Source organism: Erithacus rubecula (assembly GCF_903797595.1).
Source record: "Erithacus rubecula genome assembly, chromosome: 18".
Taxonomy (NCBI): domain Eukaryota; kingdom Metazoa; phylum Chordata; class Aves; order Passeriformes; family Muscicapidae; genus Erithacus; species Erithacus rubecula.
The window spans coordinates 12,994,362-13,012,688 of record NC_136670.1 but is presented as its reverse complement, the minus strand read 5'-3'; the positions used below and the strand labels follow the sequence as shown (position 1 = coordinate 13,012,688).

Below are 18,327 nucleotides of genomic sequence, written 5' to 3'. Positions count from 1 at the left end.
AGCTGGCTGGACCCAGGAGCATTTCAGGAGGAGCCCAGGCCTGAGGACAGTGATGTGAGCCCTGTGTGAGTGCTCAGTGCCAGCTGAGTGTGCTGGGGCCCTGCAGCTCCATCCTGCTGCTCCTGCAGCTCCATCCTGCTGCTCCTGCAGCTCCATCCTGCTGCTCCTGTGCCTCCTGTGCTGTGCTTTGTGCTGGCTCCCTGTACACCCCTGCTGATGTGCAGCAGCAAAGGTTGTTGCTAAGTGACATGACAACTGCAAAGTGCTTTTCAATTCCTCCTTCTGTTTGCTGCTCCCACCCTCCAGGCTGATCCTGCCTGGAGTTTGCTGCTGGAACATCCCTGTCTGGCAGCCAGCGCTGCGTGACAAAGCTCCAGCTCTCATTTCTCACTCAAGTGCTACCGAAGCTTCTGCTGCTGCCTCGGTGCTTCTACAAGTTGGAAACCCGGGTTTGGCCAAAGATGATTCCCATTTTGATTTGCCTGTGTAAATCTGGCTGATGCAGAGTGCAGTGTGGGTGGGTTTGTGGCACCTTGCCCGTCCTGGGCTGTGTCACTCAGCCCTGCAAACACAAACCACAGCCCAGGACCAAGGCTTGACTTGGATAAAGCTGCTCTTGCTGCTTTGCCCTGCCCTGGGCTGGGGAGGTGCTGCTGCAGTGGAGGATCTCTCCTTCCAAACCAAGACTCCACTGCTGGAGCCCTCCTCAGGTTATTTCACCTATTGGCTCCATGTAGGAAAGCAGCTTAATAACAACAAAAAAACCCCAACCAAACTTCAAACAAGCAGATTCTTTGAACTTTGCCTCTTAGAGTGATCTTTGTGCTGCTTACATCTCCCTGCCTGAGCATCCTTGGCCAAACCATCTCCTTTTGTTTGTGCCACTGCAGTGATTCAGGTTTGATGGGCCCTGTCAGGACCCAGCACAGCAAACCAGGAGGGGAACAGAAAATGGAATTACAGGGCTTGTGCATCTGCCTGTGCTGGGCCCTTCTCTGTTCCATACCTAGGTGAAGTCACAATTCCTTGCCATGCACAATTTGTGAGTGAAAGACTGGAATTACACCAGAGCTGTCTCTTCTTTAGCACATTAAAAAGGTCATAAAAGGAGAGTCAGTTCGAAAATCCTGCTGCCTGAAGAAAGCCTTTGCACTGAAATAAATCCCAAGCATGATATTTCTTTTTTCAGTTTGGGAGGAGGAGAGCTGCTAGAAAAAAATGTGAGCTCAACTATTAGCTTTCCACTTGTAAAACTTCATATATCACTAAATATATTGCCCGTAGAGGACAGAAGTTGTTAAGACGGAGAAGAATTTTGAAGATGGATGAATGACAAAGACAAATGAAGATTTTTATTTTAGCAGAAGTTTCCAAGTGCTGTCTCTGGGTTGGGAGGGTACTGTTAATAAAGTACACTTGACATATAACTGTTCAAGTTCCTGAGAAACAGCTTTGCTTTAAAGTTCAGTGGAGGATCAAAAAGAGTGAATTCTCTGTTTTTCTCTATAAAAAAGAATGCCCTGAAAAAGGATAGGTTTTTTTGGAAACAGCATCTATGCCTTTTGTCTTTTCTTCTCTTTGTGGTCCAGAGACAGTGCGTTGACTGACTTCTTCAGAAAGGAGATCAGTGAAATTGTCAGTTGATTACTTCTCCTTGATTAGCATTTATAAGAGCCCTGTGATACATTATTTGCATTCCTATTTAGCCGTGATTTTTGTGGGGCAGCAATGATTAAACTTGTCACGGGGCCTGATTGACAGGGTCAGATCTTCACTTTCTACTCTTTTGAAATTAAAAACAAATGTGTCAGCTCCCTTCATGGGCCGCAGCGCTGTGAAGCTTGCTTGCCTTGTCATCGCAGATAGGTCAGGAATGTTTTAATTTTAGGGATGGATTCTGCTTGTCAAGCAGAGTGTGATGGCGTGTAGTTCTGGAGATGAGATGTGAAGGGTGTAAAACAAAGAATGGAAAGAACAAAGACAAAGACACTCACATTATTAGACAGATTTAATTAGTCTGAATGGATATTATGCTAGATGAAGCAGTGAGCTGTGAAATTAACCCTTGATTACGGATTGGATCGTGCTCATAAAGGGAATCAAACCTTGGTGAATGGGAAAGAGGTGCTGTCCTGCCCTCCCAGCCTCCATCCCCACGACCCCTTCCTACTCCAGGAGGGGCTGGAAGGCTTTGAAGGAGAAGCTGTTGGTGGTGGCATTTGGGAAGTTAGGGCAGCATCTCCCTTTTTCCCAACCTCTGAGGCTGGCCTGCCCAGAGAGCTGGAAAAGCAGCAGGCTCCAGGGTGGGAGGTTTTGGATGGTGAGTAATGACTCCCAGCGAGCAGCTCAAAGCCCAGGTCCCCTCTAGAGACACATCCCCACCCCATCCCTGCCTCCCTTCCCACCACTGTCACGCAGCTTTGATATTTCTGCTTGAAAACATATTCTGTTATGCTAAGCTGTGAGTAAAGGTGAAATTACTCACCCCTAGGTGAGGATTCAGGCATCAGAAAAGGTTTGTCCCACCTCTAGAATCAAGTGCCATGATGTCCCAAACACGAGCGCTGTGGGGGAGCAGGGCAGTGACAGGGTCTGAGCATCCAATGCTCTGCAGAAGAGCCACTCCAGCCTTTTGTGTGCTTCTCATCAGCATTCCCAGAGCTCTGTATCAAGAACTCTTCTAATTAGCACCACTGCAACGGAGGAAAACAAATAGAAAATACAGTGTTACCCTCTTGTTAGTTCCTTGTCATTTCTTCCAAGTTGTTCAGCTAATGGAGTAATCAGCCTTTCTGCTAAAAAAGAGGGGAAAAAAGCCAAAGGGCGTTGGGTGCACTGATCTCCAATAGGTGTGAGGCCCCTGCTTCCCTCTGGCACGTTTGGAAGGCTCAGTTTCAGTGCAGATTTGCATGCCAGAGACTGTGAGACTGAAAAGGAGTGAGACATGAAAACAAGTTGGGTCAAAGACTGCCTGGAAATGGTGGCTGGTAACTTCCTGAGCAGCACACTCACCTCTAGTGTTGAGCCTCTATGGGATGGGTTCTGTGCTGCACTGTGCTATCTCTCACACCATTTCTGTGTATCTGATATCAAGAATTCTCATTTTTACTTAATATTTAGCAGCATTTAAGTAGTGTCTCTGCGTGGAGTAAAAAAAAAAAAACCCTTTGATTAAAGACCTACAGAAGATTAATGAAAGTCATTATCTTTATATGATAGCAGAGAGTCACTACCCACAGAATAAAAGGAATTTCTGCCTGCACATCTTTTCTGCCCTGGTTTCCCCATCTCTTTTCATACCCTGAAAGAGAAGAGGCAGCATGAGAAGGTGATGAGGGAATAGGACATGACACAAATCCCATTGAGAAGCCTACTGCTGAATCTCTGTTGGTGTTAGAACAAGTCACTGTGCCATTCTCCAGATGAAAATTATTATTTAAGGACAAAAGCCTAGTACTTATCATGAAACCTGAAGACACAGACTAGTTCTTAGGCAGAAAAGCCTTGTCATTGAACTGGTGTTTATGTGAGCAGTCACACATTAGTGTTGCTGCTTTCAGGGGCTTTTCATCAGAGTCTTTATTATTACAGACCTATTGAGCTGTACCTCACCTGCTGGGAATCAGCAGAACTCTTCTGAAATTAATGGTGCTACATAGTTTTACATCAGCTGAGGATCTGCTTCTTAATTTCTAGCTGTTGATAATTATTCAGCTGAACTGTTCCAATACAGCCAAACATCCCCAGAGGGATCTGCCCTGCAGGCCCAACACTGAACCCTTGGTCTGTGTCTCCTCAGTCCCCACTCTGGAACACCAAGTGGGTGACAGATTAATTTAATTAATCAGTTTTAAGGCAATGATTTGACTCAGTAGTTTTTGCAGTCTCTGCTGGGTTACCTGCAGCAGGGCAGGTGGGCTGGTGTGGGATCTGGACAGGCTGCTGTTAAAACAGTCCTTGCTGTTAAAAGAGAGCAAACCACAAGAAATACTAGAAAATAAATGCCAGTGAGAGGGAAAGGTCTGTATCTTCTGTCTGTGTATTTACAGAAATGCAGGTGAGGTTTGGGTTCCTTTGTTTGCCACTTCCACAGCTCACACAACCTCACCAGGGCTGCTTCTGTCACCTGCTGCTCCTCCCGCTCACTCTGCAGACACACAGACTTCAGCTCCTGCATTCAGCTCCCATAAAAACCATCAGCAGACAAAAGGATGCAGAGGAGAGGTTTGGACAGAGCCATTCAGGGCAGAGGCTGCTGAGTGAATGCTCCAGACAGCCCTAGAGCTGTTTCAGCCAGGGACAATGAGCACGGAGCACAGTGCTCATCCCTGGATGCTCATTTGCCATTCCCATCCTGCTGCACCCCACGGGGCAGTGCTGGGACCACTGCCCCCATTGCCAGGGGTATTCCTGCCCCACTGCTGTGCCTTGAGCAGGAGGAACTCTGCTTAAACCAGGGAGTTAACTCTGGTGTAAAACAGCAGCGAGCACAGCAGGCTCTTCCCCCAAATGTGAGCCCAAACTCACATTTCTGCCTCTGAAATACAGCAAATATTTCCTGATTATCCCCACGGGATCCTGGCTCACCTGAGCTCAGGTTTGCAGCCTGTTTCTCCTCCCTGCCTGCACTCAAAGAGCAGGAGCAGCCCTGTGCCCCCCGCCCTCCCTTCATTTCTCCCACGGAATTGTTTCGGCTCTAGCTTGGTGTGTCAGCTTGTAAGTCTATAAAACAGTTTTCTACCAGCTGGAAATCCAACATGCTACATGAATACATAACAGTGCCTAACCAAGAAGGTTTGTAATTCAGTAATTAGCTGTAATTAATGAACACAAAGTGAAGACTCATTTACAGTTTAAATTATCACATTAGCTCCTGTCACCCTCTATGTACACAAAACAGCAGGAATTCAATTATTTTTATTCTTCAAAGCTAATTTAAAATTTAAGGAATGCCATTACATGAAATAATAGGTAGGAAATGTAATAGAAATCGCTGAGAACAGTTGGCCATCCTTAGAATGGGAGGAAAAAAATGCTATCAGTGATGATTTGGAAATGTTATTTCGTCTGTGAGCAGATGAAGGATTGAAATCTACACTCTTTTCAGTGTATTTAAAAAGAAAACGAGTTTGGTAGTTGCTAAGTCTTTGTGCAGGAAGAGCATAATTGTGCATTGTGCATAATTGTAGAAGCAGTTGATACTGATAATGCTGTTGATAGCAACACGATGACAGCCTGGAAATGCTCACACCATTATCTTTAATGGGGCTGAGCTGACTGCAGCAGCACTGAGCCCCTGGAATCCTCACCAATCTTACTTGGGAAACTTCAGCCTAGCAGGCCTTAAGTAATTGTCACTTTGCAATCTGCCTCCAGCCCGTGTGTGTACGTAGGGCTGTGTAAAACACTTTCATTGTGCTTTTAAACCCACCACGATGCAGCTCTCTGCAGCTGCCACTGATTATTTTTTTCCGCCCTCAAACAGTTCAATAGCAAGAAAATTCCAAACCCATCTGATGCCACATATCTGCATTCCAGCCCTCCTTCTTCTTTTTTATTATTATTATTTTTTTTGTTCTTTATTTCTTCTTCAGTTCCCTTTTCCATTTTAAATAGGCCACTGGAAGCTCCGGCGCCTAATTTTTCACAGGTGATCGACTGCTGAGTTGTGGGTTTATATAGACAGAGGGAAGGCAGTGATAAGCCAAGAGAGAGGATTCTATTAGGGAAATGCAGCAGTAACTAATGAATCCTGCCAGTAATTGGGAAGGTGTAAGGCTCTGTAATACCCTAATGATAGTCATCCGTTGTGTGCATCCCTCATCGCTCCCCATCTCACACACTTAGCCATGCAAATCTCCCTGACACCACTCTATGTCTTTGTCTCCCTAATTGGACAGTATAGAGTTGTTTATGGATATTGCAGACATTTAGACCTCGGTTGGAGGTTGTTCAAAAATCGTTAGCAAAGTTGCCTTAACAGCATTGTCAAATATTTATTCCCTCCCCTGTTTCAATATCTGTTTTTAACCCAGGCATGGTTGGAGAGAGAATTAACATTTTGAAGATAGAGCGTCGCCTTCCAGCCTCTGGTTGAGATTTTTATTGAGTCGTTTTCTTGCAGAAAAAGAGAACAACCACAAAAAAACCACAAAAATCTACCAAAAGTCCTCATTTCTTAAGGACAAAAAGTGAGATTGTAGGGCAAATGTGCTGATTTTTAATATCATTTCCACGGGGAAATTTAGGAATGCTGACAAAGGCAGTTCCACTTATAAAAATTACAGGAAGCTTATGGAGCAAAAATTCCTGTTTAGTATAAGCCAAAATAAATGGAGAATATTCCCATTCACTACACCACTTCCAGTGAGTGCAGATTCAGGGTCTGGCTCAGATATTTTAGAAAAAACATGTTGGTTTTTTTTCTTGGTGAAGAGTTGAGGGGTTTAATTCTTGTCTCTAATCATATCTTGGTATAGGTGAAAAGTAAGATATAATAAATACATCCAATGCTGTGCTTTACCATAAGGATTTTTTTTTTTCTTTTAGACATTTGATACTAGAGGGATTTCACATTTTTGTGCTTATTCTAAACTGCATATATTTTATAAATATTAGATAGAAATATATATAAAACCAGGGAAAAAAATGCAAAAAAAATTGCCTAAAATAATCATTTTGGTTTTTTTTTTTTGTTTTTTTTTTTTGAGCCAACTCTTTACACAAATAGAGGGTGTGAAAGCTTCTGTTCATGGGAATATTTCTAGGAACAATTTTTGAAAGTATTAATTTGCGCCTGTCTGGCAACTATCTTGAAAGCTGTTTGTAGTTTTGGAAATTATTCAGCCAGGGAGCAGTAGAAATGACACATTATATCGTTGATTAATGTAGTAAAAAGCAAATTACTGAAGGGGGAATAATCAAAGCCATAGTTGTAGCAAATAGTTCCCTTATTTGATTTCTCTCGGGTTAACCCAAAGTTTAAGGTACTTCCCACAATCAGACCCAAAAGATAAAGAAAAATATTAAAGGAGAATTATTTGTAAAATAAGGGAAGGAATAGGATTTTTTTTTTTTTTAATTTTTGTGGGAAATTTCTGCATATTTGTTATAGTTCTTTGAGTGAACTCCCATTTTTTCAGTTTTTAGGTCTTTTTTTATATGAAATTCCATGTTCCCCTAAAGCACCATCTGCAAACTCATCATCTTTTCACCCTCTCCCTAAATTGTTGAGGAAAAAGTTGTGACAAGAGAAAAATTCCATCCACAGAAGGTCAGAGAAGGCAGAGAACTGCCTGAACATGGGGCTGGATGTTCAGAATTGTGGAATCAGCTGGGCTGGAAAAGCCACCAGAGCTCTGAGTGCCACCATGTCCCCAAGTGCCACATGCCACATTCTCTTAAATCCCTGCAGGGATGGGGATTCCACCCCTGCCAGGGCTGAGCAACCTTTGGGGAAGGAAATTTTTCCCAATATGCAACCCAAACTTGCCCTGGTGCAGCTTGAGGCCATTTCCCCTTGTTCCTTCCCCAGTTCCTGACCCTGCCAAACTCAGGATTTGCCATCCCTGAGCTCTCTGGGGGGACAAGGGCTGCAGCAAGGTTGTCCCAGCTCTCAGATATTCCCTTTTTTTGAAGTCAATCCCTGTTTCCCACAGATTTGCTGAACCCCTGGCTGCAGGGAACATCCCAGTCTCATCCCAGTTAGAGCCAGTTGGCCTCTGAGGTTGCCAGGCTTCCACTCCCACTGGCCCAAGGTCCAGCAGCATCAGGATCAGCCTCTCTTCTCCCTCCCAAACAGGCTTTGGATGTGCTTGCCAGAACCTTCTTCTCCAGAAAATGGATGTATTGGCATTTAGGGATTTTTATAGACACACACTCATATATATATATATTTAAAATCCCAGCTTTACAAACTTATGTTGGTGCAGCAGCCCGTGACACCGAATGCAAGCTGCTGTGCAAAGCAATTGCCAAATGTTTACATAAACACATAAATAAGACAAATAAATTCATTTTCATTATTCATATTTTCTGCTCTTTCTTCTCCTTTTTATTTATGCCTCAGACAATGGCTCCTGTAAATATTCTGATTAAAAAAAACACCTGCAGTGGACAGAAAGATGATCAAAAAGCCCTGATAGAGAGCAATTCATGTTTCTTCTTTACAATCACTAACGAATCTTAACTTGAACCATGTTATGTTCCCATGTGAGTGATAAGCAATGATTTATTATGAAGTGTCAGGAAATCAGAATGCCATACAGTGAGACATGAGCTAGTGGAAAATGTGTTCCCTGTTTCCCAGCCTCATTACTCAAAGATGCAGTGTCCCTTTCTCCAAGTCTAATTTACCTTTGCTGGGAGAGCAAAGGAAAAGGCTCCAGGAGGGAAATGCCTGATCCAGGCTGTGCCTTCACCCTCCAGCACTGTAAACACCATGGAGTGACCAGGGAGAAGGGCCTGGAAATGCAGAATTCTCTCTGCACCAAACATTTCCCAGGCTGAGGATGCTGCCCCAAAAGCAATGGCTCAGGATTGCAGCGTCCTCTGGAGAGGAAATCAACAGAGGAGACAAACAGATAAGTTTTCTTTATGTGTTAGAGTTTCTTCTACTCTCTAATGATTCCCTGCTCCCCGTGATCCTAATTCAAGTAAGTGGCATGTGATATATTTTGTAGACAAACCAGCAGCAGAGGAGCTGTGGCAGAGCAGAGCTGTGATTTACTCACAGCTGGTTTTAAGGTGGGGATTTGTGTTTTCAGAGCTTCCTGACAAAGAAAGGAGAGAGCAGCAGATCCCACACGAATTCACAGGAGCAGCCTCCACTCCTTCCCACCAGTGCTCTCTGCACAAAGCAACCCAAACAGGCAGAGTCTTAAAAATTAAACATTTTTCTGGATGTCTCTTTAAAGGCCCCAATCTGAAAAGAGTTTGGGCTCAGTCAGATGGGATGGGAATGGTGGATGGGAAAAGGTGAATTTCCCTAGGGAAAGGCAGGGGTGGAAGGGGAACCTTCCCAAGGAGGTTTGGTTTGGATGGTCTGGGCACACCACAGAGCCATCAGAGGCACTGACACCTGAAATGATGAGCAATATTTTGTTGGAAAGGCAAAGCCTTTATTTAAAAAAAATATTTTAAAATAATATTTTTAAATATTTAAATGATATTTTTTAAATGCTTAAAATATTTTTAAATAATCTTATCATCCAAAAGCATGGATTTAGTCACAGCAGATTGGTTTAAAAGCTACCAAGGGTTGCATTTTCTATTTCAAAACATGATCCCCTTCTACTGTGATAAAATGGGAGAGAAGACCAACAAGTTAAACTGAACAGAATAAACTTCAGAACAAGAAATTTATGTCCTGCAAATTCTTTCACATGGAAAAAAGGAATCTCATATCTAAGCATGTTACAACTAGTTCAGTCTGTCTTAAGGCAGTGGTAGCTGTTGTTTCTCCTTGCAGAAAACGTGGAAATCATCAGAAAAAAAAAAAAATTAACCAGAACTCATCCTTGTCTGAAAGGCTGAGAGACTCACAGATTTCAAAAATCTTTTTTTTTTTTTTTTTTCCTGTATAGAAATGCTTTATAGAGAATCTTTGTGAAGTACAAACCAGAGAGTGGTTGTCTCCCAGCACTGACAATGTCTGCTGTTCCAGACGAGACGGTGTGTGATGTACCATCCTGAAATATTGTCAGCAAGCCTGCAAATATGAAGGCATTTTCATAGCAAGGCAGGGATGAAAGGGAAGAGCTTTGGGTTTGCTTTTTTGTTTTGCTTTGTTTCTTAGTCCTAATAAAATCTACCAGTGTGCTCTTAACTTTTCCCCTCCCGTTTTGTTCCAAGGAGAAAGGGAACATCATTCTGTGAAAGTGTTCAGGGGAGAGGGAGGGGATACAGATTCCCTCCTGGAGGGGTTTGCTGTGCCAGGATAAGATTTGTGTGATATTTGAGTAGCTCAGGGTGCAGAGACAGATCAGCATCTCCCCACTGTCAGATGCCCTTTGCTGCCTCACAGTGAATGGAGATATTTTGGTGTCACAGCTCAGAGGTGGGGTTGAGAAAAAACCCACCCACAGCAGCCTCTGGTTTGGTGATTCAGAAACTCCCTTCAGGGCTTCAAAAACGTGGGGTGTAACCTCAGGGGGAATTACACCCCGAGGAAAACAGGGAGGCAATTGTGGAGTATGCAACAGTTGAGTGAACATTTGCAGATAATTCAGCCTTTTAAAGGATCCGAGTGAATTGGGGGATCACCTTTGGGTGCCCCACCAGCTCCTCCTGACCCCACCTGGGTCTGGAACAGCCCTTGTCCAGACGGCTGCTCCTTAAGTGCTTTGTCTTCTCTGCTGTAAATTCACGTTTTGCAAGGTGTATTCCAAGAGCTGTTTCTCCTGGGATCCTTACAGGTGGCACTTTAAAATGCAGCGAGCACCCAATCCTGCAGAACCTGCTTGTCACAGAAAATGGCACAGTTTGCATGTGACCTGTAATGACAGTTGCTAGTTGAAAAGAAACCAGAAATTCAGCTTTATCTTCCACACTTTGGTTGCAGCTGCCATCAACTAAATCTCTCTCCAAGGGCAGATGGTGCCCTGTACAATGAACAATTTAATCTTTAGGAAACTTTGCCAAAAAATCCACTTTCCCCCCCCACCTCCAAGAATAGGCTGTCAATAACATGTGCTCCCAAATACATTGTGATTTGATTTGATATACTTTATTTATAGGAAGAAATAGACATTAAATGCTCCCTGTATCTATATTTTTATTTCTCTTTTCAAGTCTGTGATTTTACCAGGTACCCCTGCACTGGGCTTTGTGTGCAGAACAAGTGAGGGGAGCAGGTGGATGTCACAGCTTTGTGCCAGTGTCACCTGGAGGCTCCTGCCTCTCTCAACACGAGTGGCACAAACCCCTCTCTTGGAATCCCAGGATTCCATCAGGTCTCTCTGGAACCACAGGCAGCTGCAGCCCCAGATTTTTGTCTGGCTCACCCACAGCTCCTCAGGGTCACCTGTGGCAGCACCTCCCCACCCTGACAGGGAAGATTTTCCCAATATCCAATTTACAGCTCCTCTCTGTCAGTTTGAAGCCATCCCCCTTGTCCTGTCACTCCTTTGGAAATTGCCTCTTCCCATCTTTCTTTTTTGGCTCCCTTCAGGACTGAGCTCCTTGTCCCTCCTGCACCTTTGCTCCCTGCAGAACTCTGGATTGCCCAAAGAAAGGAAAAACAACATCATCCCAGGCAAGAGCTCTAAATTCTTCCTCCTGGTGCTACAGCAATTAATTACATGTGGAATTATCCCACATTGAGCCTCTGCTGCCTTTGGCTGGGTGCTGCACCCTCAGCAAGGTGAGAGCTGAAACATTTCCTTGGCTTGAGGGTTATTCCTCCCTCTCCCAAAATGTTTTCCCATCCTATTAGAGCGTGTTTGCTGAAACAAATATGTTCTGTTTATTTATTTAATGTGCTGTTAAATGACCTTCTGGAAAGCTGTTTGTGCCACCAGGCTTTAAAATGGATGGGCAGGCAGAGCTGCAGGGAGCGTGCTCCTCCCAATCAGGATGAATCATTCCAGTAGTTACTGTTTAGATTGATATAATTTTAGTTATAATTATGGCTAACGAGAAGGCGTTTAGAGCCTGTAACATTGTAATTCATGGTGAGAGGAGTCCTAAATGAAATAAAACACATCCAGATTTGCTGTTTCCCCCTTTCTAGGTGCCGTGCACGTGGCATGGTTCTTTAAGGAACAGATTTTGTGCTGCTGCAAAAATCTAGCAAAAGTAGGTCAAAAATGACATCTAGAGATAACATGTTTGGTAACCACAAAGGGCCTGTCTGTGTCTTTCCATGTGGCCTTTAAAGAGTCCTGCAATTTATTGTGATAGGTACAGCTGCAGCCTGGAAAAGTTTTGATCCACAGGCTCCCATGGACTGCAGTGGGTGGATCACAGAGGAATATTGTCATTTTCGTTATCCATTGCATAAATAGGAGCTGGTAAAATGGTATTAGCAAAGATATGGAAATACAGAGAAGGCATTATAAATACACAAAGCTGCTGTCATCTGCCTGGCTCTGGAGCTCCATCCCACCTTCACTGGGACACTGAAGAGGTGGCAGAACCCAAAAATCAAATTGGTGACAGCAATCCCCAAGAAAAGGACGAGGATGAGTTCCTCAGGATGAGGAAGCTGGAAAGGGTTCTTCAGCAGGAGCTGGAGTGACAGGACAAGGAGAATGGCTTCAAACTGAAAGGGTGGACATTTAGGTTGGATATCAGGAAGAAATCCCTCCCTGATACAGGTGCCCAGAGCAGCTGTGGCTGCCCCTGGATCCCTGGCAGTGCCCAAGGCCAGGCTGGACAGGGTTTGGAGCAGCCTGGGACAGTGGGAGGATGGAACAAGATGAGCTTTGAGATCCCTTCAACCCAAACCATCCTGGGATTCCACCACTTGAGAACCATCCCACGAGCAGGCAACCCCCAGGAGGCTTTGGGGAAAAGAGAAAAGGGGACACTGGGGGAAGCAGAGGAGCCCTGGGGTGTGGGAGATGAGCTGGCCACTGCAGTGAGCTGGTGGCCCACCCAGCTGCCACCAGCACAGCCACCAGCTGCTGGCACACATTGCCATTATCTGGGGCTGCAGAGGCTGAGAGCCCCTCTCAGCTTTCACAGCTCTGGGCTCCTGGCAGTGCTCAGGGGAGGAGAGGGGAGCTGTGCCATGCACCAGGAGAGGGAAGGAGGCTGTGAGGAGGAATGCTGAGCCCTGACACAGCCCAGTTAAAATAGATAGGCTTTTTACATCTGTTGATGGCTCGATAATTAGTGTTAAATAAAAGGAAAGCTTCAGTATCTGCAACTGATATTTCACATATGCTGTACAAGATATCAGTATAATGAACACTCTCAGCCATGTTTTCAGAAGAGGATTTAAATGATGGAGTTTTCCTTATGGCACAGGGTGAGCTACATTTCAGCAAATGCCCAGGAAGCACCAGACTGTGCCCATCAAGTGCTGTTGGAATGTGCAGGCTGCTCTGCCCTGACTGCAGGTGACAAGCTCTCCACAAACTCCCTGAATCTCTTACAGACTTGATAATGAAATACATAAACTATGACCCTTATTGATCAGGGCTCACACTAATTAATTTCCCAAAGTCCTGTCCCAGCCTGCAGCGGTATCAATAAAATAAAAAAACCCAACAAAACCCACAAGGATGGAGACTTCAGTTGGCCAAAAGACCTTAGGGGTGAAGTACTTATCCCATGGAAATCAATGCCAAGTCCCAATTGATTTGACTTGTGCAGAGATGTTACCATTAGTCAAGTAGGTGGACACTGAGCCTCAAAAGTTTATTTGTTGCCAGAAGAGTTTCTTGTGGACCTTCCCTAACTTCCCTAACACAGGGCTAACAGAGTCCTCAGTGTTGTTCTGTGACAGGGAAGTGATCAGGAACATGCTATGTTGATTAAAAAATCTCACAATGGCACACAAAGAGAAGAAGGCAAGAGTTTGGCTTTTTATTTTTCCAATCCAAGCTTTTATGAATATTTCCCACTGGCAGGGAACCAGTGCTCTGTAGTATCTTCCTTCCCAGATTTAGCACTTTCAGTGATGCTAATTTGGCTTAATTATCCTGATGATGTTCTGGAGGCAGATCTGACCTTGTGAAGAGTCACCACTGCTGCTCTGAGCTGGGCCACCCCTGTCCCTGCCCTGTGTCCCCCCTCCATCAGGGAGGCAGATGCTGCAGGGTTTGTCCCACTCAGGTGGGATGTCACAGGGAGTTTTCCATCCTGGAAACCTCTTGGAGGGTAAAGCCCAATGTCCTTCCATGGCCACAGCCTCACTTGGATCATCTGCAGAGTCGATTCCACAGTGAGAATTTCTGTGTCAGCTCCAGGCCCTACAACAGAAATACTTCTGGATTTCTTTAAGATTTGAGCAGGGTATAAACTGGCACAGCTCTGCCCTTTTGCAGTGAAAAAGAACAGCTTTGCAAAGTGAGAATTGCTCTGGAGAGTTACCTCTGAAACCTGAAGGCAGCATCTCAAAGTGTCAACATGGATTGCTTTTAATATCTTTTAAGTGGGAATAATGATCCAAGGTATTCACCACAATTTCAAACTGACTTCCATGCATCCTCAGTTGCCAAAAGTCTCCACGTTCAGCTGCCAAAACCTCCTCTTCCCTTCCAACAGTTTCTCCACAGTAGGTCTGGGTTGCCAATGCAAAACTCAGCATCACTGTGAAAACTGAAAAGGTGAAGATATTGTAAACCAAACCAAACTATAAACTAACTAGCATGAAGTCAATGGACTTTTTTGTTTTCATATGGAATTTTTTGAAAAGCTGAGTTTATTTTACTTTAAATAAAGCTGCTACTGAATTTCCAGTTGATTTAGCCAGAACACAGAGAACACACTGCAGGATTTGAGTTGTGTTTGCTGAAATACCCATGGCCTTGAACAGATAATATATTTTTCAGTAACATATTTCTCTTTGCCCACTGCAGCTCTTTTTTTTCCACTGTGCTCTCTCCAGATTGACTTTCACTCTACCTATTGCCTGCCTCATTTCTCACCCTATTTTTCCAGTTGTTTGTTTTTTTTTTCTACTGCTTTCCTCAGTATCTTTATCCCAGGTTACAAGCAAAGCAGAACCCAACATTGGGCTGAACTTTTAAACCCACATCTTGAAATTAAATAAAACAATCCCCTTCTGTCTCTGTGTAGCAGCAGCTTCACAACTTGAGTCACTTAGCACTTTTAGCAGCTGCAGGATGGAAAAGGCCCATTGGAAGGTGGCTCTTAATGCTGGGGAGGTGCCACAAGGAGCAGAACAGCAGAAGAATAGTGGGGTCATTAGATGCTCTGTGGGCACTGAGGTGTCCAAATCCCCATGAGGATTTTGCAGCATGTTCTTGGCTGGCTGCAGGAAGGAACCCCAGTTTAAGGAAGATGGGGAGAAGCAGAGCAGGCAGAGTTCCCCACTGATCCCTGCACGCTGTGGAGCCAGGATTCCACCCACACTCGTGTGCCCTGGCTGCTGTGGGTGCTCAGAGCAGACAGAGCTCAGACATTTGCAGGGCTGGGAGTGAGGGAGGGAGTGCAGTGAGCACGGTGTAACTGTGGCTGTGTTGTTGTTGTTGTTGTGTTTGCAGGACCAATGCCTTAGCCCAGCTGTCCAGCCCAGCTCCGCCCGGCCCCGACGCTGAACTCACAGCACCCGGACCGAGGAGCCTGCCAAAAAACTCCTGCAATTCTTCTTCATCCTCACTAACAATTTGGTAATGAAGTATTGATTTCCACTCCCCTGCTTATGGACGATATTAGATTTTCATTGATAAACTGCACTGGGGCTGTCTGGTCTCCACTGTCCCTTTTTGCTGTCACTAAAACAAAGTGCCACTGAAGTAAGATAATGACTGAGAACATTGATGTACTTATTTCGTCAATTTGTAACACTTGACAGGAAAAAAAAAAAAAATTCTTCATGGTTTAATGTCCAAGTGTGCTACACAAGATGCAGTCATATTGGAAGCTTTACTTTTCATGGTAATGTCCATTTCCTATTTATAACCCCTTTGGGATAGTTTGTCTAAAGGAAATGTTTCTATTCTGTGCAGCTATTACTGTTGCACCTGGGTTGCCCAATCCAGTCATTGCACTAGGGATCAATACATCACAGTAAGTACAAGAATTATTAAGTTAAAACAGATTCTGAGCCAAAAAACCTCTGAACAATGTTAATCTTCTGTGCAAGTTGTTCAAATAGTTATGCTTAACCATGTTGCTGCCAAAGATTTGTTTGAAATGGATTATTTTCAGTTTGCTTTATTCCTCAGATATATATATATATTTAAATCTCCATTACGGTTTATGACGAGACATATGGGATGGAGGGGTTTTTAAACAAAGGTACTATTGTTAGATTATTGAACATTATATAAATATAGATATATCTATATATAAATATCACTATATAAATATCTATATATAGATATAAAAGAATAAAAGTAGAACTCCTTTCTCTGTTAGGTGATTGCAAATCTGAAACTCTGTTGTGGTCAACAACAGATTTTGGATTTGTGCCACCAAAACTGGGATCAGAATCTGGTGTCCAGCCCAGAGACCTGGGAGAAGGGGGCTACAAAAATGGCAATTTCAAATTTGTGCTTGTAACTTTTTTCATTAACACTTCGAGGGCCCAATTTTAATTTGTGGAATATTCACGTTAATAATGAGATCTAATTAAGACATCCATTAAAAGCCCGTTAAAGTTAATTTAACGTAAAAATTCCAATAGAACTGTATTAGATTTTCTCCATTAAATTAACGTTATGGATTTTTAACGGATGTCTTAATTATACATTATTATTAACGGGAATACTGTATTACACAGATTAAAATCGGGTCCCGAGTCAACTCCCAGAACCTTCCAGGATATGCCAATGTCACGAGTCCCACTGTTCCTAGTGCACTGCTTGGAAAAAAACAACCTCCAGTAGACAAATCCATCTCTGCATTTAACGATGAACTTCCCCTATTCTCCAAGGAAAAATAAGTCTGGATCAAGCTGTAAATCGCTATTCCGTGGCAAATGAAATATTCAAAGTATGCGAGGCACAAGTGGAGAAGAGGCTCTTTCTCAAACCAGAAAGGGCTTTGGGGTGTCTTTTCCTGTTGTTTTGTTTGTGATGTTCAAGGGTATAATTGAAGTGCAGCAGTCACAAAATCAGACTAAATCTGTTGCCTGCATTCCCTGTGGCCTGTGCAGAAGGGCCTGTTTTGGCACTGCTCAGGAAATTTTGACATGATCCCTAAACTCAACATGGAGGAGAAAAAAAGGCCCTTCTTATTTACCTCCTAGGGAAAGTGTTGCCCTTATGCCACATATAATAGCAAATTGCTTTTTTTATGGCATGCATAACCTAGATGGGAAAAAATATGGCGCTTGAGGGAAGGAGGGAAAAAGTAAATGAAGTTCCAGGAATGTCATTCTGAAGTAATGAGGCATGGACAGAAAATATACCCCTCACATCATGGGATTGAGATGGCAGTCGAAATAGCTTCATTGAAGTGTCAGCACTCATCCATCAATCAATCATCCACAAGGAAAAATAGCGACAGTACAACGGGGCGGCTTTTATGGGATTTACTCATGGGCATAGGGAATAGCAGCTCAAATGTAGTTCTGACATGAAAAGCAAGGTGCTGATATTATTTTTTATGATGGGAGGATCATAAAGTGAATTGAGAACAGTGAGGTCTGTCTTTGCTTAACCTATTCAACTGGAAATGAACGGAGCTCAACTGGAAACGAGCAGAGCCTTCAGATGGGTTAAGATTGAAGCCTGCACCGTGCTGAGCACCAGCCATTGACAACAAAATTCTATTAAAGCCAAATCAATGCATTAGCATTGAGCTCCTGAAGCTGTTAAATTGCACAGCCCAGGCCAGAGTTAGGAGGTGAAGCTGTACAAGGTGGAGCCTGTGGTGCCACGAGCAGAAAATCTCCTCTAGGAGGAACTGCAGGTGTGGCTCCTCTCCCTGAGCTTTTGGGTGCAGGAAAAAAAAAAATATTGGGCTGCTCACAGCATCTGGCAGGTGAAGCTCCCAGCCCTGATGGTGTCACAGCCAGGAGTTTGGTTTTTAATAGGATTGTCCATGTAGGGTTTGCACCTGTGGCAAGGCCAGGCTGTAGGAATTCCCACACAGGAGATCTCAGGAGCAGGAATTGCTCAGGGTGACACATGGCCCTAACTGGGAACCCAGAGATTTTTTTGGGGGGGAGATTTTGGAAAGGCCAAACCTCCTGAGGGAGTCTCAGGAGCCTTCACATGTGGGAGCAGCTCCTATGTTTAAAAATCTGGCCACAAACCTTTACCACACAGTGCTGGGGCTGGATCACTTTCCCTGCATCACTGTCCTTGGGGAACGTTTTAGGTACACATTTGAATTAAGTGATTTTTTTTTTTTTTTTTTATACAATACCATATAAAAAAGGAAAATGTACATCTCTCTTCTCTCTGTACGAAACTGGATGAGTTGATAGTTTTTCTGTCATATAAATCAGGTAGCACAAAAAAATCATTGCATCTTTTCTCTGTTGCCGCTACTCAATATCGTTCTGACTTTTATTCTTATTGGAGATCATCAAAACATTAATTAAAAGCCTGGTGATCAAACAGCCGAATATTTATGATTCACATCCTTGCTTATTAACAAGTGGCATATTGATACACCACATATCCAAGCTGTTTATGCTCTTGCACTGAAATAAAGCAGGAAGAATTGTTACCCTTACACATT

General features: G+C 43.7%; 1 protein-coding gene across 1 annotated transcript in view; it reads left to right on the top strand.

Annotated features, from left to right (window-relative positions):
- TSHZ2 (teashirt zinc finger homeobox 2) overlaps positions 1 to 17,730 on the top strand; it is a 202,146-nt gene extending 184,416 nt beyond the window's left edge. Inside the window, exon 3 of the mRNA XM_079321415.1 lies at positions 15,177 to 17,730. The gene's annotated coding sequence lies outside the window, so the exon portion shown is untranslated. The remainder of the gene's footprint in view (positions 1 to 15,176) is intronic.
- Positions 17,731 to 18,327: the final 597 nt, after the last annotated feature.